A 27,852-nucleotide genomic window follows, 5' to 3' on the forward strand; every position below is an offset into this window, starting at 1 on the left:
AAAAAGGCAATGAAGGATCTTACCCAGGGCCAACTGTCTGTAGCTGATTACACCCTGGAGTTTAAGGCTTTAGCTGGGAAAATCCCCAACTGGTCTCAGTCAACCTTAATAGAATGGTTTAAAGAGGGACTCAACTGGGACGTCCTGCGGTGGGAATTGTGTAGAGATGACCCATAGATATTGTACGAATGGATCTGTCTGGCCGGCAAGGCTGAGCACGCCCAGCATACCTTCATGCAAACCAAATGACCTGAAAAGCAACCAGCCACCATGAGGGGACCCCGAAGTGCTGCAACTGCTACCTGGTGAGGCTATAGAGCCTGGGAAGAGGAGAGAGATTGGTGCTATGTGAGGGGTCAGTGTCTACATTGTGGAAAGGAAGGGCATCAAGCAGCTGATTGCCCAAAAGCCAAGGCTGGAGATCAAGTGGGCAAGCTGCCAGCCAAATCGCCACCCCCCTTGCGGTGGATGACAGCAGCCAAGGGGGCAGCCGATACTGAGGGTGTATTCTACTTCTCAGGAGAGGCTGAAGATGACTCTAAGGAGCCAGCGGGAAATGCCAGCCACCTGCCATGAAGAGCGCCTGTGGGCATGTGGAGGAGGATGGGCACGAGGATCCTATTGTGAGTGCTGACTGTCCCACTTTAGCTGTAAAAGTGAAATTGGGCTCCCGCACAAAAACTACAGAGGTCTGAGCTTTAGTTGACTCTGGGTGTTGTCGGTGTCTGATTCACACTGATCTGCTTGCTGCTTTGGACTTGCCTAGCTTCCCCCTCCAGCAGCCTTTGATCTTTACACAGTTGGATGGTTCAATGGCGGGGGGGCGGCTGGCAACCCATTTCACTGGAACTGTTGCAATGCAAATGGGCAGCCACCGTGAGACTTTAAAATTTGTAGTGGCAACTCTTGGCAACCCCTTGGTAATTCTGGGGATTCCCTGGTTGACCTATCGATGCCCACATATAAATTGGGAACACAGAACTCTGACTTTTAATGATGGGTTTTACCAAGCCCCTACCGCGGAGAGAGCTTCAAGTGCGGAGGTTGGAAGGGCTGCAATCACCACGCCGCTCCCTAGTTTGCACTTTTAGAAGGCTTTCCCGATCAATACCAAGACTTTGCAGATGTCTTTGGGGAAACAGAAGCAGATCAGCTACCCCCCCCCCATCGGAAAACTGAGTGTGCAATAGAGTTGGTTCCCAACGCTCAATTGCCCAAGCCAAAAAATTATCCAATGACTCAGAAGGAGCTTGGGGCATTATGGGACTTTATTGACAAAAATCTGTCAAGGGGGTTTATTGAACCTGCAAATTCCCCAGTTGCGGCCCCTGTGCTATTCCGGGAAAAGAAGGATGGCACGCTTCGACTCTGTACAGACTATTGGGGGTTAAATTCCATCTCAATTTGCAACAAATACCCTCTGCCACTCATGAAGGACATGTTAGCTCACTTGTTTAAGGGCAAGATTTTCTCCAAGCTCAATCTTCGTGAAGCCTATTTCTGCATCCGCATACGAGCTGAAGATGAGTGGAAAACCGCTTTTAATTGTCCACTGGGTTCATTTCAGTACAAAGTCCTCCCTTTGGGGTTAGCAGGGGCACCCAGAGTCTTCATGCAATTGATTAATGAAGTATTACATGATCATCTGTTTAAAGGGGTCCTGGTTTATTTGGACGATGTGCTCATTTACACTGAAACCAAGGAGGACCATGAACACCTTCTCAAACAGGTGTTAAGTAAGCTTAGAGGTGCCAAGCTTTATGCCAAGCTTTCCAAATGTGAGTTTCACAAGACCCAACTTGACAATCTAGGCTATAGGGTATCTGACAAGGGCATTGAAATGGACCCTGCAAAAATTCAGGTGATTTTAAGTTGGGAATGTCCCCGCACTTGGAGGCAATTGCAAAGTTTCCTCGGGTTCAGTAATTTCTATTACCAATTTATCCAGAGATTCACTGAGATTGCTTTGCCCCTTACTGATTTACTCTGTACCAAGGGTTTGGGGGAGACACGTAAAGTAAAAAACCCTGGGGCAGTGCTGAATTGGACACCTGAATGCCAGGCAGCATTCGAGAAGTTAAAAACCCTCTTCACTGCTGAGCCTATTTTACAGCACCCAGATCCTGAAAGCCCCTTTGTGGTCCAAGTTGATGCTTCTGACTCCTCAGTTGGGGCTATATTGATACAGAGAGATTCTGACAATCACTTAAAACCCTGCGCTTATTTGTCCAGAAAATTTTCTGAAACTGAACGCTGGTGGCATGTTTGGGAAAAATAGGCTTTTGCTGTAAAAGCTGCTTTGGAAGCTTGACGTCACCTCCTGGAAGGCGCCAAATGCTGTTTCAAGATTTGGACTGATCACAGGAATTTGGAAGCCCTCTGCACCCCCCAGCGTCTCAGTCCTAAACAAATTCCTGGGCTCAATTTTTCAGTCACTTTAACTTCCAGTTAACATTTATTCCAGGAAAGAAAAACTTTCTGGCCGATGCTTTGTCACGTTTACCTCAGGACCTTGACCACATGGCAGATATAGTTGGGACTGCTCTCACTGAACCACAACTGGGCTTAGTTGCTTTCACCCAGAGCCAGACCCGTGCACAGGCAACCCCTCCCCCAGCCCTGTCTGAGAAGAGGAAAGTGCAAGTTCCTTGTCAGTTACAGAAGGACTTTCTCCAGGCACCGAAATCTGACACTTGATTGCTAGCTAATAGAGACAATGTTTCTTTTGAAAACTGTCTGGCATGGGTGGAACACCGCCTTTATGTGCCTGAAACTTTAAGAGTTGATGTTTTGCAGTGTTCCCATGATGATAAACTTGTTGGACACTTTGGTTTTGTCAAAACCTTCCATTTGGTTTGCCGTCAATTTTGGTGGCCAACCTTAAGGCGTGATGTAAAAGGCTATGTTGCTTCCTGTCCTGTTTGTGCCATGTCAAAGTGAAAAGGAGGAAAACCACAGGGGCTTCTACAGCCAGTGGCTAGCCCATCCCATCCCTGGGATGAGATTTCTATGGATTTTATTGTAGACCTACCTCCCAGTCAGAAGAAAATTGTCATTTGGGTTGTAAAATATTTTTTTCTCCAAACAAGCCCATTTCATTCCATGTATGTCCATCCCATCGGCCCTGCAATTGACCCGCCTATTTCTCATCCACATCTACCGTCTCCACGGTAGCCCCTCCCGTTTGGTCAGTGACCGCGGGACACAATTTACTTCCCAGTTTTGGAAATCATTTTTAAAATTGATTGGTACCAAACAGGTGCTGTCCATGTCGTCCCATCCTGAGACTGACGGATCTACTGAAATTTTGAACTCTGCCCTTGAACAATTCCTAAGAGCATACATTAACTACCATCAGGACAATTGGGTGGACTTGCTGCCTTTTGCTGAAGTGGCTTACAACAATGCTGTCCATCAAACCCTTTTTGTGTGGTTTCTGCTCATGACTTTGTTCCCATCCCTGAGCTTGTTAATGTTTTCTACTACAGATTAAGGTTTACTATGGTAACTAATCATTTTGTCTGGGTGAATAGGTTGAATTCAACTGTCCCCTTTTCGAATGTTAATTTTTGCACCTGGAAAAAAAAAAAGCCTGGACTTGTTTTAGTTTCCATTTCCTTTCTGTGTAGGCATGTAGAGAGTTTTAGCAGCTCTCACTGAGAGCCTGCAAGAATGCAGAACCCTTGAAATATGTTTTGCTTTCTGTAAATAAAATTATTTTTATAGAAATGCCTGGTGTGTGACTTTTCTGATCTCTCCTGGGCCAAAGGCTTTCCCAGCAATCTGCCAACAGGTTATGGGCCCAGTAAACAACCCAGTATGCCCAGCAAAACCCAGAGAGAATAGAGAGATCAGCTCCACACCTCATACACAATTTAAAGGCATGTAGCAAAGACCTGTGAATATTTTCTTTGGAGCCACCTGGAGATTTTCCAGCAATTGCTGGTCTACAGGACAAAGAAGCCAGCTGAGGTGAGTTGCAAAAGATGGAAGAAGCCATGGCTATCTCCCAGCCCTCAGCGATGCCTCTGGAGCACCTATCAGAGACCAACTATTCTTTAATAAATACTATTCTTTAATAAATCAGATATCTTTATGATCCTGCTCATGAGTCTGATGGTGTTCTAGAACAGGCAACCGTTACAACATGTGTCTTGAAAATGACCATTTATTTATTGATTGATTGATTGATCAAATCTGCAATCACAGGATTCTCAGCAGCTAACAGGACAAAGGAATACAGGTAAATAAATAAATCCGCACAAAAATAAGGCAAATAAATGGCGTCAGGCCCCCAAAGCCCTTCAGAAAAAGTTTAGTCTTCAAAGACCTACTCTTTCAGGAACAGTGCAACCCTATTCATAAACAAAACAGATGGTATAGAGGACCCCGACTGTACAAACTTTAGTTCCATTGTGATAGGTTTTAGTTTAAGCCTATTCTCTCCTATCCAGACCAGGATAAACAAATGAGTCAGAATGCAATGTAAAGTTAGTATCATTCAGTGGCATCAAATCTGATCTATTTCATTTGCTAGAATAACCAGACAAGATCCCAAAGTCATGTATTAATGCAGTAAGACAGAAATAGATATTTCTGGCTTATCTATAAAACTTGTCTTTTGCATACAGTAAAATCTTACACTCTGTCTCTCTTGGTATAACTCTGTGCTTTCAATATTTTTGAAATATACAATAGCAGAATTTGATAATTTGATATAATTTGATTTCTACTTTTGCTGGAATCATCTTGCATTATGTTTGCAATTATATGTCCATATACATGTTTTTCTTCTGATAAATGCAATCATTGAAGGGAAGTATATATTATTTATTTTCCCCAATCGTCTGCCTTTACAGTCAATCTGTACATGTTTCATGGGCAGTGCATACTGCCCTATGTCAGTAGACCTAAGTCAGAAGGCACCATACATCATGTGAACAAGGACACAAGTAAAGAAATTAGTACTTCTCTAAAGCAGAACTTTGTCCTGTAATAAATAATTGAGATAAATATTAAAAAGAATGGGACACAGAAGGCACCGTGGACCAATATAATCAAATAAAGTAGAACCTTGAAGATTAGCTGGCTTATTAAGGTAATAAACAGTAATCCAAGTCAACCATAATTAGAACTCAAAAAATGTTCATTTTAACTTAATCTCAATATACCTCCCCTTGTTTCTTTTCTTCTATTGACTTTTAGATCCAGAACCTATTCTCTGTCAATGATCATATATAATGATATCACATAATTATGATTAGTTCTTGTTGTTGCTGTTGCTCTGAATGTTTTAATTATAGATTTAGGAACTGATCCAACATTAGTATATTTTGTCATATTAGACTGTGTGCATGTGTGTGCAAACATTTTGAATATTGGCTGAAATGCAGCTCAGTTTGGCATAGTCGGATAGTGGTTGCTGCTTTCCCAGGATGTTGGACAAGGTTTCAAGGCATATATCCAGCTTGGAACATGTATAATCAACTGGAGGATGTCTGGGAAGACATTACTACCATATGGAGCTATTTAATCAGAAGATCATGTGTTTTTGCAACCTGGATATGTGTGTCCACAAAACACTTCTTATTTCCATGCTACAGCTCTTGTCTGCTTTCCTGGTTCATTCTCCCCCTCCCCGTTGTTAAATGATCCCTGAAACCACAACTGTCCCTATCAGAGGAGGCAACCCACTACCCCATTTGCAGTTCTAATTGGGACTCTTTTGTCATCCCAAGTTTTTTTAGGGTCCTCTATTTCTTCCTTTCCTCACTGACTCAGCTATACCCTCCTTTGTTGAAAGCAGTTCCTTCTGATTAAAGCTGTCCAGGGTTCTCCCCATTCAGTGTGGTATTCACGTTCCACAATCTGTCCCCACCTTTGTATATTAACTTTTAGCCTACACCATGAAGATGAATTGCAGGTTTCAGCAGCTATACTCCACTTTTGGAGAAGGGACAAGACTGTCTCTATTATTAAGCAGCATGAAACAATCACCTCTGACTGGAGATGTAGCAAGATGGTTAGCAGTGGAAGATCCTTCTGCTCCCTTCTCCTGAACTTCTCAGCACTTCCCTTCTGTTGGAGGATATAACTGTGTATAAGCCAAAATCCCATATTGATCTCATAATTTTACCTGCTGTCTTAAGATTTGAGGGCTTAATCATGTCACCAAGTTGTAAACTACCTTCTAGCTATGCAATGAGAAGAAGACACCATATTCTACTTTATTTCAGGCAGGGAAAAAAAAAATAAATTCAGTGAGTGATAGCAGAATAACTGGCAATATAGAAGGCAGATTGTAACCCTGCTAGTATGTGCAGTAGATCCATCTTTCATTGCCAACTGCTGATGATTATGGGACAATTATTAATAATCCAATTCTTCTCACTGTAATTGCTATTTCATTCTTAATATTGAATAATCCAAATCTATCTGAAATTGGGAGAAAACATTTTAATATCTCTGTGATATATGTATTTGCATACTGGCAAATGCCGATATACTGGATGAGTATGTGCGTTTGTGTGTGTGTGTGCGCGCACACACACACATACTGTATATATATATATATATATATGGTTTAAGGTACCATCTCTCTTCTTTTTTTTCAAGCAAGTTCACAGTTTTTGGAAAGGAAGAAACTAAATCCTCACAGTTCACGAAAAAGATAGCTGCTTACAGTGGGAAAAAAGAACATGAATTGTTTGTTTGTTTGTTTGTTTGTTTTCCCCATTGCCTGGATTGTTCTCTCTAGGAAACTCATTTGCTGATTTGGAATTATTTGAATATCCTGTAGATCTCATGGTATGACATTGTACTGGATTCTTCTAATCCAGGTAAATATGGTTCCAATCAATTGATCTAATAAGAAGGCTACATCTGATTTTGATTTCCTTATGTTTATCAAGTTGCTGGCTGTGCTGATAAGTTGATAGATAAATGGTAAGTTTTGGGATAAACAAAGCAGCCACTGGTAAATATCCTTTTAATACAACCTATTGCTCTCCAAGTATGTTGGACTATAATTGTCACCATTCCCAAAGAAATGGTCAGAAATTACTCCTGATTGGTGATATAACTTTTTATTAGCATATTATTGTACTATTCTTTTTGTTAGTATGGAATAAAATGCTATGTGATAAAAATAGGAAAATGAGAGATTATCTGATTAGATCTCTCTCTCTACCTTTCTTCATTTTTAATCTATCTCAAATAGCCCTTTGTGCAAAACAAAACAAAATAAATCCTGAATAATGAATGATGTATTCCACATAAAATTATTCAGTCAGTGCTTTGCTGATACGTGCCAGTGCTTGAATTATAGAGAGAATGGAAGAGCTCTTCACAGAAATTCTAATTCCATCTCTTACAGTAGTTTCCTTCTCACAAATGGTTAGCTAAATTGTCTTCTCCTTCCAGCTTTCCAGAAAACAGGTTGCTAATGAGTCTCAGCCTCCTCTAAAATTCATAAAATATAGACACTGTAGTTATGATCCAGGTAAAGTAAAGGTTTCCCTTGACATTAAGTCCAGTCGTGTCCAACTCTAGGGAGCAGTGCTCATCTCCATTTCAAAGCCGAAGAGACGGCGTTTGTCCATAGACAGTTCCGTGGTCATGTGGCCAGCATGACTACACAGAACGCCGTTACCTGCCCGCTGAAGCGGTACCTATTAATCTACTCACATTTGCATGTTTTCGAACTGCTATGTTGGCAGGAGCTGGGTCTAGCAACGGGAGCTCACCCTGTCACGTGGATTCAAACCACCGACCTCCCGATTGGCAAGCTCAGCGGTTTAACCTGCAGCACCACCGCGTCCCAGAGTTATGATCTAAATTTCCTAATAATAACCAGATTCTGCCATGTTCTGTCTATGGAAGGTTAGAATTTATCTTAATCTGCAACCAAGTAGATGTTTCTTGACAGATTCTCCTCTGGCTAATCTGGGTTTATATGTGATCCTATTTACAGATTTACACTAAATTCAAGTGCCTTTCATTCTTTGTTCTGACTTAATGAGACAAATCCAAGCTTGTTCAGCTAGAACTGAATGAGGTAAATTGTCCAAGTTCCTTTGTACTATGAGAAAGCAGAAGCTGATCAATTTGCTATAGCTTTATGGATTATTAATATCTATTCAGACAATCAAAGATATCTAGAATATTTTACTGCTAATAGCAATGCAAAGAATTCTACTCTGAATCCTACTAGAATGAACTTGAGATTTTTAGCTTCCTGTAGATCCGTAATAGACTAACACTAGCAAAAATAAATTTAAGTCCCTATACATTCACATGGATGCTCCAGAAAATGCTGCTGCAAAGATCAAATCACAATTTGATGCTAAGAATATAACATTGCCATTAGGTGGAACATGAGTCCTGGTAATTACATGGACACATCTATGTATTTTACCTGACCACAATGTGGACATCATTTGGCAGTGCCTTCTTCAGGGCCTTAAAAAAAAGAAAAGAAATCCCACTCTTGTCTAGGACACCTGAAATTTCCTGGCAGTCTCTCACTGAAGTCATAACCAGGTTCTATCCTGCTTAGTTTTTGAGACTGGACAGGATTCATCATCCCCTGAGATAATAGGCTTATACATTTTACCTGGATATTTAAAATGTCAAATCTGAGAGCTGCCAAAGAAGAAGAAAAAAAAAGCCATCATATAAAGCATGTAGTAAAATGGATTGGTTTTATAACAGTCCATCATCCCTAACTGTAACTGTTGGGTAGCAAAGTAACCAACTGGCAGAGAATTTGGGTTTAAAGTATTAAAGAAATTAAAATCATTTTCTTTTCAAAAAATATAATTGACAAGAAAACAAGTCCTTTTGTCTCTAAGCTCTTAAATACAGAATTGTTTCAGCCTTTTTAAACTCTCTCTTGCAAACTATTGAAACATGAATGCTATTCATTGAGACTAAAATATCTGTAGGGTTTGTTCCTGTGCTTGAGTGGGTATGTTAAAATCTGTTTAAAAAGTTTTAAAAGAATTAATGCAACTCAATATACTTTGGAAGCATTCCACACAGGTTAAGATTTTGGTTTATACAGGATTACCAGATTTTACAAAAGGCTGAATTGTGCTTTTTCAAACTCAGTGACTTGAATTGAAAGGATAAAAGGATTAGTATAAATGGAAAATATGAACTTTGGAAACTCATTTTCAGGCCAACCTGCTGTAAAAGCTAACTTCAAATAGCTCTTCTTTTCTCTCAAGAGGGAATAAGTGAAGTCCCAACTATTTCTTATGTTTGAAAAAATACTAAATCTGAAATATCTGATTACACTTTGAGATTCTAATTTAAAAATCATGGCTGTTCATACTTCAGGGTACTCTTTGAAGAATGGCATAGCCATTTCATTCTTCCTAGCACCAGGGCTTCCATATCTGGACATATTGGGACTCCAAAAAATATGAGCAACAATTAGATAACAGCAGAGAGCCATGAAAAAGTCTACTTGCTGCCATCTACGGCAGGCCAAAAATGATTGGCATTTTTGGCATACATTGAGTATTGTCTTTATTGAACCTCTATCTATGAAGATCCCATGTAAGTCTGAGAACGGTTACGTATAGCTGAAAATCCTAGAGAAAATTTATGTTTACTCAAAAAAACTCACTTTTCAAATCTTTTCTTGTGATAGCCTGTTCTTTTTTTTTTAATGAAACCATCTAGTGGAGTTTTTTTTTTTTTTTTTTAATAGAAAGGTGGGAACCAAATTATCTTCAACTGATAAAGCTTAGCATTCTTTAAAGTGGGAAGATGATTTCTCAGAAGAGGAGAAAAGAAATAGGAGTCCACAAATTGACAATGATTAGGCAGAATTGTGTCTGCTTTGCTCCATTAAAATTAATAGAATAAGTTGTTCACAAAGCATGTCATGCACACATTAGATATTATGTTGTATATCTGCAAGGACCAATTGTCAGTTGGACAAGGACAACTGTTCATAAACCTACTTTTCTTCTTTTGAGGATTGAACCTGTAAGCTCTATAGGGATTAATCTTATTTAAACTTTATGGACAAAAAGGAAGAAGGATTTTCTGTTTTTGTCAGCTTTCCCTTACCAACCCTGGACTAGAGTATTCTATCTGAGGGAAGCAGGAGGTGATTGTGTCTGTTTAGGAAATGGCATCAAGACATGGACTATATAGAATTATAGTGTATTACATGAGGGGAAGAGGAGGAAAAGTTGATTTTGGATAGTTTGTCTCAGGACTAGTCCTTTATTTCTTACAAAGACTGAAAAGGCTCACAGCATCTTAAATATAGGTAAGGAAGGAATCATAAGACTCTTTGGAGCTTTTACTGTAACAGGGATGACACCATTTTCATTCTCTGGTCTCTCCGAAGTATTCACTCCTGGTGACCTTGGAACACTAAAGACAAGTAGAGATCAGCATGGCCCCTGTTTATTTATTTATTTTTTCCCCCACCTGAACAACTAGAGAGTGCTTCTGGAGGGGAAAAAAAATCCCTTTATCCTATATAAAGGAGGAAAACTAATTGCTAACATACCCCCATGTTTTTCAATACGTGTGCATTGTCTGGCAAATGAATTCATACTCAAGGCATCATTTTCCTCAAAATCTGCATCCAAGGTAGTAAGTTGCTGTTTAGTGCTCCTATTTGTATGTGTGCATTTGCATGGAGGAGATAGTGGCTCATCTGAGCTTAGTGGGTGGAAGGCAGGGTGGGGCAGAAGTTCTCTGCACATTGTTCAAATAAGAATGGAAAATCATGGCAGGCAGATTTTTGTTGTTTGCTTAAACAGGGATTATGAAACTGATAGAAAGTACTAGAAGGACTAAGGTTGGGGTTGCCTGTGAAATATATTAGATAATTTAAAATTGTTGAACATTTCTGTCAGTTAGGGAGAAACCAGATCACAGATGGCAGCACAAAGCTCACTGGCTGAATATGGCCTCTGTAGATTGCACCACCAAAATTTGGTGGCAAAGCAGCAGTGCTGTTTCCAAATGTTTCCCCCACTGCAGTTCATTTTATTGGGGAATGCATGCATTTGCTTTCTGACCCCTTTCCTTAAAAGACACCCCCCCCAAAAAAAAAAATGGACTGAAAAATACCATCAGATGGCTCCTAAAATCTCCATAAATTCCAGTAGCTTAATTCTGGCCCTTAATCTCTTAAATGTCCCACCACCAATACAATTAGCTAGATTAAAATATTGCAGTAAAAAGTGTTTGTTTTATCTAAACAGGCCGAACTACAGTATAACCCACTAAATTATAGTGTGTTTATACTGTAATTTAAAGTATTTTTCTCCCACTTTTCTCCTTAGCTGCACATGCAATAAAAACAGTTAATAAGTTAATTACAAACAAGTTCTTTTTAAAAAAAGTATTAATTTGAAATAAAGATTTTTAAAAAATGGGAAATATATTTTAAACATTTAACACATTAATCAAGCCTGGAATCACATAATGTGATGGTTGCCTTATACCCAAAGAAACACAGACTCACTTAGTCAGGGCTAAGGATTTCCGGTTTATTAGGAATAGAATGCATACACAGAAAAAGATGGGAATGAGCACATGGCATGCGAGGTAGCTGGTAAATACCCCCGATGCGGACCTGGTCCTTCTCCACCCCCCATTGCCCCAAAGTCCTGATCCGGAGTCTTGATGGGCGATCAGGGTGCGATTCCAGAGTCTCGATGGGCGATCAGGGGGATTAGCACTGATCACCTCTGTCCTCTTCCTGTGTCTGGCGCAGGTGTGTCCCCCGGGGTAATGCAGAGGTGTCAGGGAGATAGGATGATGGTTTCTCGGGTCAGGGCAATGGTATGGCTCCTTTGTCCTTAATTGATATTTGGTTTTAGTGCTTAAAGGATTATCACTAATTCCTTCCTCTTTCCTTCCCTTCTCTGGAAAGGCATGTTCCCCGTTATGATGCATATATGCATTGCAACGGGGGACATGACACATAACATGCTAATCTAATTCCAAACAATGGCTTAGCATGATGTGTGAATCTAACCATCTGATTTCAATTAACAGTTGAAATATTAAATTCAATTACTTTTTAGTATATTTGTTGTGTTTAAAATTATGTGAAGCTTTTGAATATAGTAGTAACACATACAATGTTCTCTGCATACTATACCTTTGGGAAAGGCACAAAGGGATGGTTTACTGGTGTGCATAGCTGCATTTCCCTTTTTTACATATAGAATTTACATGTTCTGTATATCTGAGGAAGGCTTAAAATACATCTTTATTGTTGTTGTTTTGTACCTTCTGATTGATTTTGACTCTTCAAGACTGCCTGAACTAGTCCCCTCAAGTTTCTTGGCAACATTTTCAGAAGTGATTTGTTGTTGCCTTTTTCCTAGGGCTGAGAGAGTGTGACTGGCCCAAGGTCACCAAGCTGGCTTCATGTCTAAGGATTAGAACACACAGTCTCCCAGTTTCTAACCTGTTGCCTTAACCACTACACCAAACTGGCTGTCCTTAATTCATATAACATATATTAATTAAGTGACATATTGCTATGCCACTTCATTCATAAAGACAAAGATAATTTGCCATGTCACAGTCTGAGTGTAATGATTGCCTATCCTAAAACACCATCAGACTCATGAACAGGTTCATAAAGATATCTGATTTATTAAAGAATAATATGCAGGATCACAAAGAAAGCTGAGAATGGGAAAAGCATGCCAAATGCAAACTAAAAAACCCTCAGTACAAACGAAATCCCTCCCCCCATAGAATCTTCCCAGGCTCACAATCTCAGGTGCTCCTAATGGCTTCTGCTGGTTCACGGGAAAAGTCCTTGAGCAGAGCACATAACCCAAACACTTTCCATTGAAATGAACATAGATACAGAGCTTGACACAAGGTCTCAGAGCAGCTCCCTCCCAACTGAAACATGCATCAGCACCATGGCATGTGAAACATTACGATGTACATTGCACATTGAAACAGTGAACATGACACTGAGTGCCTTATTACGATATATACTATATGTACGAGAAAAAGTAATCATTTATTAAATATACCTCTCTAATTCAGATAAGAGCCAGTTTGGTGTAGTGGTTAAGGAACCATGCTAGAAATTGGGAGACTGTGAGTTCTAACCCCACTTTAGGCCTAAAGCCAGCTAGGTGACCTTGGAACAGTCATTCTCTCTCAGCCATTGGAAGAAGGCAATAGCAAACCACTTCTGAAAATCTTGCTAAGAAAACTTCAGAGACTAGTCCAGGAAGTCTCCAGAAGTCAACACTGACTTGAAGCACAGCAAGAACAACAATAAAATCCATACAGATGGTGAATCTCCAGAAGCAGGCAGCCATATCAGCATTTTGCAACCAAGCTGAAATTAAGTCAAATGTTTCCTCTGTGTCTCTCTGTGTGTGCAAGTTCAGTTGGGGAGGTGAGGCCAATTGTGACAATCCATTTTCAAGATGTTGAAACAATGAACATTACAACAGTCACATATCTAGCATGGGAAGTAGCCACTTCATAAATTCTCATCTTTGCACAGTTTCAGATAGCTCTTAATTGTATTTTCCCTCCTAATTTTGTACCAATTTTTCTAGAGTCAGGATTCATCACCTATCTTTCTGAACACCAGACTGGTCCAAAAGTATCTGGAAATATTTATGGGTTTTTGTATTTGTTTATTTGCTAGTCCAGTAATCAGGAAGACATCTGATATTAGAACCATCTGAACTTATGAAGCTGATATCACAGTGAACAGACACCATCTTCTTTGAACTTCAGAAGTTCATTGGCAAGTAATGCACTGCCTGACTGAGCAAGATTGATTTCAGTGACAATTTTATTTGATTAAAAAGTTCAGATTTCATCTTCCAGAAAGAGGGATGAATGGAGAATTTCTGCAAAAGAAGGGGCTCAGTGCCACAACAGAAGGGGTTCAATGCTAGAAGCCAGCTCTGTGTTTATAAAGAGGAGAAGATGTAGAATATTAGTTGCCAGAAAGGAAAATAGTACTGAGGGGAAGAGAAGCCCAGAGAGAGTTGCCAGTGAGAGTGTTGCTTGGCAGTATTTCAGTATGAGTCAATAGTTCATGTCTGCCAGTGAACTGCAGAATGAAGATGATGTGGAAAATAACATTTTCCTGATTTATCTTGCAGTACGTACAATGATCTTACCTTGAGTTTACTACATGTATGTACACATTAGTTGGCTGCAATTTGAAAAGGTTAAAAACAACAAACCAGTGGGTATATCATGTGCTTGCTATCTTGGATTAATGAGGATAATAATTAATGGCACTTCTCTATGGCACCATTTCCATTCACCAATTCCTTCCAAGGGTTTTAAAGTCAGTTGTGTAATGGTCTTTCAGCCGACCTTGGAATGCTGAGAATCACTAGACTATATTATGCTCTCTGCAGATGATCAGTAAGAGAGTGCAGAAATAATAATTCAGTTGAGGGTCCACTACAGTAGCTCTTTGGCTGACAAAATCCTCTTACCTCTACTCCACAAAGAAAGGAGGAAAAAAAATAAAACTTCTCTCCCCCATATTCCCAGTCCTTGATACTGTATGTGCATTTATTTATTTGTTTGAAAAACGAACAAAACAAACAAAACATTCTGAACTATTTGTATGAAGAGGAAGTTGCTTCGTGATTAATACATCATACTTCTAGCATATAGCTTCCTACTGAAAGCTGTGTTGATGGCCAGGTACTTTCCTTAAGAGTTACACTATGGTTGTAAAAGGTTGCATAGAGACTCTGTGTGTGTTCCTAAGGGGTTGGAAAAGGAGGAGAGAGAGTAATGGCTTTCTAGAGTCCAAAATTTGGATGGTAGGTGAAGCAAAAGTTCAGGGCACATTGCGTATCAGCAGAGAAAATTGGGCACTTTTGCAAGGATTATGAACTGAATAGAAATTGAGTGGAAGGTATTAAGATTGGGTTCATTTTCAAGATTGCCTAGCTCTGAGCTTAGCTGATGGGAGGCAGGGTGAGTAAGGAGTTACTGTGAGAGGGAAAATGGCCCATTCTGCACCCATGAAGAATTTCAACATCACAAATTGCAAAACGGATGCCATGGCAGAGTTAATCAAGATGAAAATGAGTGCAGCCATGGAAGGTGAACCATAGCATGGTGCTGGTAGAATAACAATATGAATCCTACATCAGTGGGGGCCCTGAACATAGTTCAATACTGATGGGCAACAATTCTCCAACTTCTTCAATGACAGATTTTTCAGATCTTCATAGAGATGAACTGGCAACCTTTGGCACGCAAAGAATGCATTTTACCACTGACCTTATTTTCTTAAAAAAAAAAAAAAAAACTCTTTTGTTTCCATTTATTTCAAACATATACTTAATAGCACAAGCATGAAGTCATAAGAAAAAAGAGAAAGAAAAATAAATAAAAACAGATTTACATATTGTGTAAAATTGAAAAGAATTCTCAAGATAACATCAGATTAACACTATAAGATAATCTTAACTGTTTTATGGAATAATTTTGATCATTACTGATTATCAAAACAATCATCAATCATTAACAAAAGTAGACAATATAGAAAGAATCATCAATCAGAATAAAAAATGTAATTTCTATCAAATATAAAAACCTATCCTTATTATGACAAAGCAGGCAAGTTCAAATATTTTAAAGCCTTATGTTAATAGAAACCCAGCCAGTATGTGTTTCTATGTGTGTACAGGATAGTATAAGAAATATAAGAAATCAAGCATTATCTTACTCAGTTTTCCTCCCTTTCAAGTTTCTTTCCTTCACTTTTTGCTTGTACTTTATTACAATTCTTTTTCCCTTCCTTATTTCAATTACTGATACTGGAATATCTGTGAGTTTGTTCCTGGCTGTCTTGCTGCCCAACAAAGTATTAAACTCATATACAGTAGTTCCACTGTCCAGCAACCAGATCTCTGTACACACAACACAGTCCATCCTCCTGGTTTTTCCACACTTTCACAAGCTGCTCCAGGTTTTAACCCTTGATCTTTCTCCTCATCCCAGCACATCCACTCCACTCCACATTAGCCAGGTGACATCCTCTCTACCAACATGTTCTGCAACATCTATATATATATATATATATATATATATATATATATATCCCTTTCTCTTCTTTTCCTTGTTCTTTTTATATTCTATGTGTGAGACATGTACTTCCATGCTACTTTACAGGTGCCTTCTAGCATTTTCTCCATTTCTGCTCTTGGTCTTGTGCTCAGTCATCTCTTTCTCCAAATAAATCAATACATAAATAAATCCACCCCCTTTTCTCCTGCCAGGAACTTTAACCCGCCACATATGCCAACTCTTTATACTTTCTTGGAATGTGAATATAAATGAAATTTGTTTCATTCTGTAATAGATCATCTTCGAGAACTGCTAAGTTTTATGACATTGCCAACAAATCTGGGGATGTAACATCCAATATATTTCCAGCAATTTGGGAAATATGAATTATCTATTTTGATAATCAGAATGAAATATGGCAGCACTAAAACATCTTGTACCAGGTTACTCTAAGCATAATATTCACAGTAAATTTGATTAATTTTATTCAATGGATATTTTCAGTGTTGCATATTGATATTCCTGTTTAAATTCCTGTTTAAATTCTCCATCAAACATCATACAATCTTTGACATGGTCAGGTTCCAAATTATATTTCAAAAACAATTCATAAATAAGTCCCAAGAGATGTACTGAGTTTTGTGATTTGTGTTGAAGGTTTTTTTTTTTTTTTTCAGATTCAATCAAGTCTTTCAGTATTTCACCTTGCTTTGTAATTTGAATTATACTACCTATTTGAAAATATTAACCACCATTGTGATCATTCCAAAAAGAAGCATTCAAAGATCTGTGCAACCTTCAGGAAGTCTTTCTGTTTTGACAGGGGTAACCATGCTGTCAGTTAAAACAAACAAAAGAGAACAAAACAGCTAGCTTGATAATATACCTTATGTTTTGCAAATTTCTATGTTTAACCCTCAGTCTTTTATTTGATGAAATATTAGTTATTTGTCTCTGCGACTCAATATCATTCTTTCATTCTTATTGGAATAAATTGAAATTGAAACCTAATTTTTGCTAAAATATCCATTTGCACTGCTGATATTTTTCCTTAACTTTCTCCATTATGCTTTTCCTATTCTGGAAGTAATTATTCTAAAGTAAATGTTTATTATATTTTGTCAAATAAAAGCCAGATGCAGTGATGTTAAATCATATTATCTACTACAGATACTACTGTTCAGATAAATTCCATGAAAATATTTGTATCTTGTTCTTTTAATCTGATATCCTGATCCTGAACCTTACTGCTATAGGTGTTCTGTTATTTATTTTAGAGAATTCTTTGAGTGAGTAAATCTAAGTACATTATCAGTACATAATTTTAATGTATATTCCATTTTGTAATTCAAATTTCTGAAAAATTGTTTTCTTCCTGTATCTTCATTGCTAATAGCTCTAATGCCTATAAGAATAAGGAAAGAGAAAAGAGGCAACCTTGTCTTATCCCTTTTGTTATAATACATTTTTTTTGTGTGTGTGATAAATATCAATTTATTATCATCTTGGCTTCTTGCTCATTATAATTTTTTAATACCCATGCAAGAAAATTCAAGCTGCAATTCATGTTCTTCAAAATCACAATTATGAAAGGCCATTCCAAATTATCTTAACCTTTCTCTGTGTCAAGAAAAATCATAGCAGTTTTTTAAAAAATAAAAAATTATCAGTAGCATTAAAAAAATATTTAATACTGCCTGTCATGTGTCTGTTCAGGACAAACCCATTCTGAGCAGGATGTATTAGATCAGTTAAACATCATTTATACTCTTTACAATAAAGTAAAAGTCCTCTACAATCAATTAAAATAATGGTCTATATGACTCTGGATTATTCTCCTGTTTATAAATCAGAGAGATAAAGCCTCTTGCCAGGATGACAGAAGTACTTGATGTTGTATCTTATTCATTACCTGGGTTAATGGTCTCATTAAGATTTCTTTAAAAGTCTTGCATTGTATAAAAGCTATCTGGTCCTAGGGATTTATTCAATTTCATTTTTTTTCCATTGCTTCTTTTGTTCCATCTTTTTTCACTGGCTTACCAAGGTCTTCCTTTTGTTGATCTGTATATTACATGATCTGTCTTGTATTTAAGTACTATTTGACCTTCTCTAGTCCAGATGTCTGTTTTCCATATAATCCAGAATAATAGTTAACAAATCAATTCATCATTTCTTTTGGTGTGGAAACATACCTCTTTCTATCCAAAATTGAAGTAATAATTATTTTCTTTCTTTTTTCCCCCACAATTGATAGGCCAACAATTTTCAGGTTTATTACATTTCTCAAAATATTTCTGTTTGGCAAAATCCATACTTTTGTAAGTTTCGTTTACTTCCATTGTCTAGTTGATTGCCAGTCACTTTAATCTTTGTTGTAAATTCAATTTCAGTTCTGCTTATGTCTTGATAATAATTGCTTCAGTTCATTCATCAGTACATTCTCTTGTTTTATATGAGTTTCTTTCTATTTTATGCCAAAGAGATAAACAATCATCTCATAAATACTTTACCAGAATCCCATAATGTGGATAGAAATAGCATCAGATTTTAAATTGATTTGAAAACTCTAACTCATGTTGACAGTTCAGTTTAATTTTTTCTTGAAATAATAGTAGTCCATTCAGTTTCTACCTTTTTGAGCCAGGCAATGGTTCCTCTGTGCAATCTTATAAATATTGGGTTATGGTCTCTGTGTAAGAACTTCCATGTCCATAAGTTTAATTAATAATGAGCTAAGCACATCCAACACATATCTATTCTTGAGCAAATTTTGTGAAAAAAAGAATAACAAATATATATATTTATTTATTATGGTAAAAATACTTCTGTATGCCTTTTTTCTACAGGATTGACCACATTATTTTAAGTGTATCACCTCCAATTCTGGAGATTTTAATTCTGTGATAGGTGTCTGAGATTTTATGAATATGCATCATTCCTATTTGATAAACAAAATATTCAAAATAATAGTACCCTTCAGAAGGGACAAATCAGAGCTTAAACAATTCTTAGTGGGAAAGCTGAGTAACTTTTCCTTTGTCATGGGGTACTAGTTGTTATACAGTATATCTAGGGATTCTCTGGTAGCCAGCTCAGGTCAACTCAGCCTTCCATCCTTCCGAGGTCGGTGAAACAAGTACCCAGTTTCCTGGGGAAGGGGACAACTGGGGAAGGCAATGGAAAACTACCCCACTATAGTCTGCCAAGAAAACGTCGCAAAAGCCGCATCCCCCCAAAGGGTCAGGCATGACTCAATGCTTGCACAGGGGACCTTTCAGCTTTCACCTTTCACTAGTTGTTATATATCTAAAAAGATGGAATTCCTAGTCAGTGTGTCTAAAGGTGCATGGTCTCACAGGAAGTTGAGTGAATTTTTAATATGTATTGTAGATTAAAGGTGTTTATCAAATGACTGAACATTCTCAAAGGTAATAAGTTAGATATTAACTTAAAAAAAGTTATAGTGTAGTTCTCTCCTTGATATGCTGGTTTCCTTCAATTATTTTCCCCTCTTGCAGTTGGGACACTTTAATCATGGAAGTCTCTACTATATTTAACTATTGTTGTTCTTTAGTCGTTTAGTCACTTCCAACCCTTCGTGACATCATAGACCAGCCCACATCAGAGCTTCATGTCAGTCAACAGCCCCAGCTCCCCCAGGGATGAATCCCTCACCTCTAGAATATCATCTATCCATCTTGCCCTTGGTCGGCCCCTCTTCCTTTTGCCTTCCACTCTCCCTAGCATCAGCATCTTCTCCAGGGTTTCCTCATTATGTGGCCAAAGTATTTCAGTTTTGCCTTTAATATCATTCCCTCAAGTGAGCACTCTGGCTTTATTTCCTGGAGGATGGACTGCTTTGATCTTCTCGCAATCCAAGGCACTCTCAGAATTTTCTTCCAACACCACAGTTAAAAAGCATCGATCTTCCTTCTCTCAGCCTTCCTTATGTTCCAGCTCTCACAGCCATATGTTACTAAAGGGAACACCATTGTTTTAACTATGCAGACCTTTGTTGTCAGTGTGATGTCTCTGCTCTTAACTATTTTATCGAGATTTGTCATTGCTCTTCTCCCAAGGATTAAGCGTCTTCTGATTTCCTGACTGCAGTCAGCATCTGCAGTAATCTTCACTCCTAGAAATACAAAGTCTTTCACTGCTTCTACATTTTCTCCTTCTATTTGCCAGTTATCAATCAAGCTGGTTGCCATAATCTTGGTTTTTAGTTGAGGTTTAGCTGAAAGCCAGCTTTTGCACTTTCTTCTTTCACCTTCATCATAAGGCTCCTCAGTTCCTCTTTGCTTTCAGCCATCAAAGTGGTATCATCTGCATATCTGAGATTGTTAATGTTTCCTCCAGCGATTTTAACTCCAGCCTTGGATTCCTCAAGTCCAGTATGTTGCATGATGTGTTCTGCATACAAGTGGAATAGGTAGGGTGAGAGTATACAGCCCTGCCGTACTCCTTTCCCAATCTTAAACCAGTCCATTGTTCCATGGTCTGTTCTTACTGTTGCTACTTGGTCCTTATACAGATTCTTCAGGAGGCATACAAGATGACTTGGTATCCCCATACCACTAAGAACTTGCCACAATTTGTTATGGTCCACACAGTCAAAGGCTTTAGAATAGTCAATAAAACAGAAATAAATGTTTTTTTCTGAAACTCCCTGGCTTTTTCCATTATCCAGCGGATATTGGCAATTTGGTCCCTAGTCCTCTGCCTTTTCTAAACCCAGCTTGTACATCTGGCAATTCTCACTCCATGAATTGCTGAAGTCTACCTTGCAGGATCTTGAGCATTGCCTTACTGGAATGTGAAATGAGTGCCACATTGTTTCCCTTTTTTGGTATGGAGATATAAGTTGATTTTTTCCAGTCTGATGGCCATTCTTGTGTTTTACTAATTTGTTGGCATATAGCATGCATTACCTTGACAGCATCATCGTGCAAGATTTTGAACAGTTCAGCTGGGATGCCGTCATCTCCTGCTGCCTTTTTATTGGCAATGCTTCTCAAGGCCCATTCAACCTCACTCTTCAGGATGTCTGGCTCTAGCTCACTGACCACACCATCAAAGCTATCCCTGATATGGTTATCCTTCCTATACAGGTCTTCTGTATATTCCTGCCACCTTTTCTTGATCTCTTCTTCTTCTGTTAGGTCCTTGCCATCTTTGTTTTTGATCACACCCATTTTTGCCTGGAATTTACCTCCAATGTTTCTAATTTTCTGGAAGAGGTCTCTTGTCCTTTCTATTCTATTGTCTTCTTCCACTTCTGCGCATTGCTTGTTTAAAAATAATTCCTTATCTCTTCTGGCTAACCTCTGGGATTTTGCATTTAATTGGGCATATCTCCCCCTATCACTGTTGCCTTTTGCTTTCCTTCTTTCTTGGGCTACTTCTAGTGTCTCAGCAGACAGCCATTTTGCCTTCTTGGTTTTCTCTTTCTTTGGGATGTATTTTGTTGCTGCCTCCTGGACAATGTTGCGAACTTCTGTCCAGAGTTCTTCCAGGACCCTATCTACTAAGTCCAGTCCCTTAAATTGCTTCTTCACCTCCACCGCACTCCACTCCACTTAGGAATATTAGTGAGCTCATATCTACCTGATCTGTGGGTCTTCCCTAATCTCTTTAGTCTGATCCTATATTGTGCAAGAAGAAGTTCGTGATTGGAACTACAGTCAGCTCCAGGTCTTGCTTTTACTGACTGTATAGATGTCCACCGCCTTTGTCTGCCAAGGATGTAGTCAATCTGATTTCGGTGTTGTCCATCTAGTGAAGTCCATGTATAAAGCCGTCTCTTAGGTTGTTGGAAGAGAGTGTTTGTTATGCAGAGTGAGTTGTCTTGGCAAAATTCGATCAGCCTATGTCCTGCTTCGTTTTGTTCTCCCAGGCCATGCTTACCTGTAATTCCAGGTGTCATTTGACTGCCCACCTTAGCTTTCCAATCTCCTGTGATGAAGGTAACATCTCTTTTAGGTGTGCTGTCCAGTAGTTGCTGCAAATCCTCATAGAACTGCTCTACTTCAGCTTCTTCAGCATCTGTGGTTGGGGCGTATATTTGGATCACTGTGATGTTAGATCGCTTGCCCTGAATTCAAATTGAGATCATTCTATCGTTTTTTGGATTGTTTCCAAGCACTGCTTTAGCCACTTTATTATTAATTATGAAGGCTACTCCATTTCTTCTGTGGTCCTCTTGTCCACAGTAGTAGGTCTGGTGGTCATGTGATGTGAAGTGGCCCATCCCAGTCCATTTCAGTTCACTGACGCCCAAAATGTCTATTTTGAATATTGACATCTCACCAAGAACTACATCCAATTTGCCCTGGCTCATAGATCTTACATTCCAGGTTCCAATGGTGCATTGATCCTTAGAACATCGGATTCGCCGTTCACAACCAGCACCGTTGGCTGCTAGCCGTCCTTTCAGCTTTGAGCTAGCTGCGTCATCACGTCTGGGGCTAGTTGAGCTCATCCTCTGTTCCTCCCCAGTAGCATTTTGACCATCATTCGACTTGGGGGTCTCATCTTCCGATGGTATAACGACATATCTCTGGTTGTACTGATCCATTTAGTGTTCACGGCAAGAATACTGGGGTGGGTTGCCATTACCTTCCCCAGGGATTTCATTTAGTCTGACCTCTCTTTCATGACCTTCCCGTCTTGGGTGGCCCTTCATAGTTTAGCTCATAGCATCACTGAGGTGCTCAATCTCTAGCACCATGACAAGGTAATGATCTTTTGCTGCAGATATTTAACTATTTTGTTGTTTATTTGTTTAGTCACTTCCGACTCTTCATGACTTCATGGACCAGCCCACACCAGAGCTTCCTGTCGGTCGTCAACACCCCCAGCTCCCCCAGGGACGAGTCCATCAGCTCTAGAATATCATCCATCCACCTTGCCCTTGGTAGGCCCCTCTTCCTTTTGCCTTCCACTCTCCCTAGCATCAGCATCTTCTGTAGGGTGTCCTGTTTTCTCATTATGTGGCCAAAGTATTTCAGTTTTGCCTTTAATATCATTCCCTCAAGTGAGCAGTCTAGCTTTATTTCCTGGAGGATGGACTGGTTTGATCTTGTTGCAGTCCAAGGCACTCTCAGAATTTTCCTCCAACAATTAAACTATAGAATCAATAATAAAAAAGAAAATGTTGATTGAATGTGGGTGAGTTTTGGATTTGTTTTGTTTTGTTTTGTTATAATGAAACAGTGAAACCTAAGTAGCTAAAAAACTGCTCATGAAGATAGGTTCATTGCAAAGTTTTATTACACCTACATATAATAAGTTCTAGATGATTCTAGTGATTTGTCATTGTTTCTCCCAAGGAGAATATGTGTCTGAAAGTTCTCAACAATATTCTCCTTTTGTTGTTGTTGTTGTTGTTTTTAACTGTTTTGCAAAAATGGAAGCATAACTGGATGTTTTAGTTTTACCTGTTAGCTGAAGAGTTACAAAATGAAAATAAAGCAGGCTTTTTTTATTCAACTATTTTAAAATATAAGCTGTTCTACATTCTTTAGACTTTAGTGAAAGACCTCAGGAAGTATTCTGTTCTGAGCAGGAGCACACACAAAGAAGCTGAGTGATCAAATGGACTTGCTTGGGAAAGCAAAATACAATCAACAGCCAGCAGACACACACACCCCCACACACACACAGACAGTCCTTGATTAGCCCCAGAGTCCCATTTATCTTGTCTAGAATGGCTTACCAGTAGTCAAAGTCCAGAAGTGTGAGCCAAAGTGTAGTCCAAGTTACAGTTCCAAGGGTCAGAATATCACAACGAGGTCATTACCTGGTCTGGATCACAAAGGAACAGAGTTTCCACAAGCAGGGGAATGAATAGACAGGACAGAGATTCCAGTAAGCAGATCAGTTGTTTCCCATGGAGAACTGCTGAGCAGCAATGGATCTTAAATCAAATCTGCCCAAAGTGCAGGTAATCAAGGGCAGGAATTGTTCCTGCCATGCAAAAAGTCTCACAGATCTCCTGTGTTATGTTCTGCATTGAACTCAGTGTGCTCTAAGGCTGGGAGAAGGCCATTTTCTGTGGCCCTCAGCCGACTTGAATGTCTGTTGGCCATGTCAGCCTCAAGTGCCAGATTGCTAGGTTCCCCTTGACTCTAGTATTCATCCAGACATCTTTAGCAGCTTTCTCCATGTCAGACTCTTCTTGGTCTGACCTGGCCATCATAGCAAGACTGTTATTTCACAAAGAAGGAAACTAGCATTCTTTTGTTGGCCATGGGCCTTGCTAACACTGTGGGAGAGGAACATAAAGGCCAGAGAGTGGATGGGAACACATCATACATGCGGGCAGGGTTTATTCTGAGTATGTTTTGGAATTTTTGGAACCGCTCAGAGTCCCTCCTTGGGGGGAGATGGGCAGTAGTACAAATTTGAGACACACATAAATGAATGAATGAATGAATGAATGAATGAATGAATGAATGGATGGATGGATGGATGGATGGATGAATGAACGAATGAATAAAGTTTTCTAACAGTTATGTCTTTTTAAGAACTTATACCACAGTACCATATATATTCTGCACCTCAGAACAATGGGAAATTATCCTTCCAGTTCTCAGGGGCTGCTGAGGGAATCAAGGGTTCTTGAGCCATATGATGTCTGCCGTTACTGTAGGTATACTACAGTATATATTCTCCACCAAAGAAAATTCTGTGCTGAGAGTACAGTACCTTCACCTCTCTTATGAAGAAGTCAAATCTTTGACCTCAAAAAGATGTCTCATTGATCTTGTTGTTTCTTTTTTTGTGTCTCCATCCAAAGAAATCCTTCTGAACAGTTCTTCCTATGATATTGTAACAATGTTAAAATTATTTAAACCAATTAGCCAAATTCACATGAACACACTAATAAACAGGGTGAAGAAGATCCAACATGCCTAAGCAATGGGAATTTAGGTAAGCCATAAGACAATTTTTTTCTTATTGAGCAGAGCAGATTGGTGGAGAAAAAAAAATGTTTTCTTTAAATGTATGCATAAATGGTATATGGTTTATATATGGAAAATAGGGGTCTATGGTGTCTATATTTCTGGAATACCTGCAGGAATGGAGCAGTTGTGTCTTCTACATTCTATCAGTCTTTCCACATATAAATAAGAAGAGAATAGAAAATATAGCATAAGGCAGATGGCAATAATTAGTAGGAGTTTTCCTTAAATATATGAACATTATATGAATTAGTGCCCTGGGCCACCTAGTCTTGAAGCAGTGTTCAAGTTCAGATCTTTCACATCTAGGAACTCAGCCTAGTGGCCCCAATCTTTTAGGGTTGGTGGACACATTAGAAATTTTGAGAATGGGACTGAATCATTCGTAAAATGGCTGCCATGGAGAACCAGTTGCCTGATTTACCAAAATGTTTCTTGCCATTGTTTCTGTCCCCTCCCCCAGGATGCTTCTATTACTTTTGCATATCTTTCTGTTTTGTTTTATTTTGTTTTTCTGGGCACACTCCAGGGCATACTTTCAAATAAAGAGATGTAGATAAGCATTATTTTATATACTAAGAAAACTAATCAAATCTATATAGGGTCTGGGGCATTAAAGAAAACAAAAACTCCTAACAATCCTTTCCAATGCAGTAGCAAGCCAAGCAGGGAGTATCTTGGGAATAACTCCTGTTGAAGTCTGTGGGACTTATTTTTGATTGTGTCACAATTGTGTTTCCCTCGCTTATCCACCTTAACCTCTTCCCCCTAGCTTTGAAAAGCTAACTTGTGCACTTTATATTTTCAAGTACATGCAGGCAATCTTTGCAAAATGATTGTTTTTTAATGTCAAAGATTTTAAAAGCTGCCTTGTTAACAAAATGCAAGACCTACAAGGTCCTGAATCACCAATAAGAAGGAAAAAAACAAACAAACCATAATTAAAATATAAATACAAAAATATTCCCTGCAGTCTGAGGAATATTATAATATTTAAACACACACACATACACACACAACTTTGAGGTGCTGAGACAAGAATGAATTAAGCCACAAACTCTTTCTGTTATTTCTGTCCAGGTGTCTTTTGACATTATGCAACATCTTGCATTTGTATCTTATCCATCTGGGAAGACAAGACATGCCATGGGGAAAGCAAGCCAAGGAGTCAGACAGTTTGTCTTTTTAAAATCCGGTTTTGAATACAAACCAAATTAAAGAGGTAATATCAATGTCAACAGCCTATTTTGACAAGTGATTAGGAAATACATATTACAAGGTGAACATGGTTTGCAAAAAATGCATTAGATCCAGCTGCAAGGCAGGATGCTGACTGTCTGTCATTTGTGATACACTTGTACATGCAATCATGCATTTAGTAACCTGGATCAACGAGGTGAAATGAAATTCAATTAAACTGAATACTGGATCTGTTTGGAACCAACCATGTGTTAAATAGGTAGAGATTCTGTATAAACTCCAGAAAATGGGAATCTCAGCAGAGACCCTATAAAAGAATAAGGATAGGTAAATCATTGTGCATTCTTGCATATGATTCTCAGCCATAAGTCCCACTGAGTATAATGGGACTTACTCCAAGAAAAGGGTGGTTAGGATTGCAACATCTGTATCTTTCATGATATTGCTAGTTTTGCATATGGTCATCCCACAAATCCAGTTGCACAAAATTATACAGATAAGTCCTTCAAAGCATATTTACCCCAAAATGCATACTTTGATCAGTCTTGATCCAGATTCTGTATCTTATTATTCAGGACAATGAAAACTGAGGAAAACTACATTCTGATTTGTATACTGGGCAGGTGGCTTAAGTTAGTTTAAAGTTGAATTCATGAAGTTTTGACTCCCTCAAATTTCCCTAAAAATAATATGAGCAAATAAAATCATGCACTTATTATTTGTATCGTTATTGTGTTCCTTTGAGTACTTAAGTGGCACTGGTAGCATACTTGATTATATGCCCACATCAACAAACCTGCAAGAGAGGATGCATTGAGAAAGAGAATAGCTCAAAATGATCCAGCAAACTATGGTATTTTTGTGGTTACATCAACCACTGTACTACATTGGCTCTCAAATAAATGATTATTCCCAAATTAAAATAGCCCCTTATCAGGTGTTATTGGTATGTATGTAGCTTTACAGGATTACTGAGTAAAGTGGCCCACTTGAAGCCTAAACTACAGGAGAGAATGCTATCACTTGGTCTTACAGAAGTGGAAAAAGATAGCGTGGATACCATGGCAAGAAGCTTGATGCTGTTTCCAGCAATTACCACATATCTCCTTTGTGCAAGTAACATGTGAAGAGAGCTGATTTCCCAAGATGACTCATAACAATAACATATAATAAAATATAAATGAGACATGGAGGTCTCATTTCAGGGCTACAGCTAAAAAGCAAGGCCAGCTCCATATTTTGTAAAGCCCATAAGAAGGAGAGTCTCAGCTGCCAGTGTTATGCTTGCATTCTTCCTTGGATGCAACACACAACACTGCTGAAAGACAAAGATAGGTTGACTAGAGACTGCTGTTGCTCTTCCTTGGCCCTGTTAATGCTCACTCCTAACAGAGAGCCCATGAGTAAGAAGCAACAGGATAGAAGAGCAGAAAGCCAGCCTAAGTTAGCACTGGACAGCAGTAGCTGCTAAAATGCCATTATTAATATGGGCCTTGCCTGGAAGAAGAACGAGGTGAAAAAACAGATGTGTAAAATCAGTATATCAATGCCAGAATGTAGGCCATAAACAGGCATTTTATATAAAATTAGCTCAATGCAGATCTTCCCT

Source organism: Candoia aspera, chromosome 5 (assembly GCF_035149785.1).
Source record: "Candoia aspera isolate rCanAsp1 chromosome 5, rCanAsp1.hap2, whole genome shotgun sequence".
Taxonomy (NCBI): Eukaryota; Metazoa; Chordata; class Lepidosauria; order Squamata; family Boidae; genus Candoia; species Candoia aspera.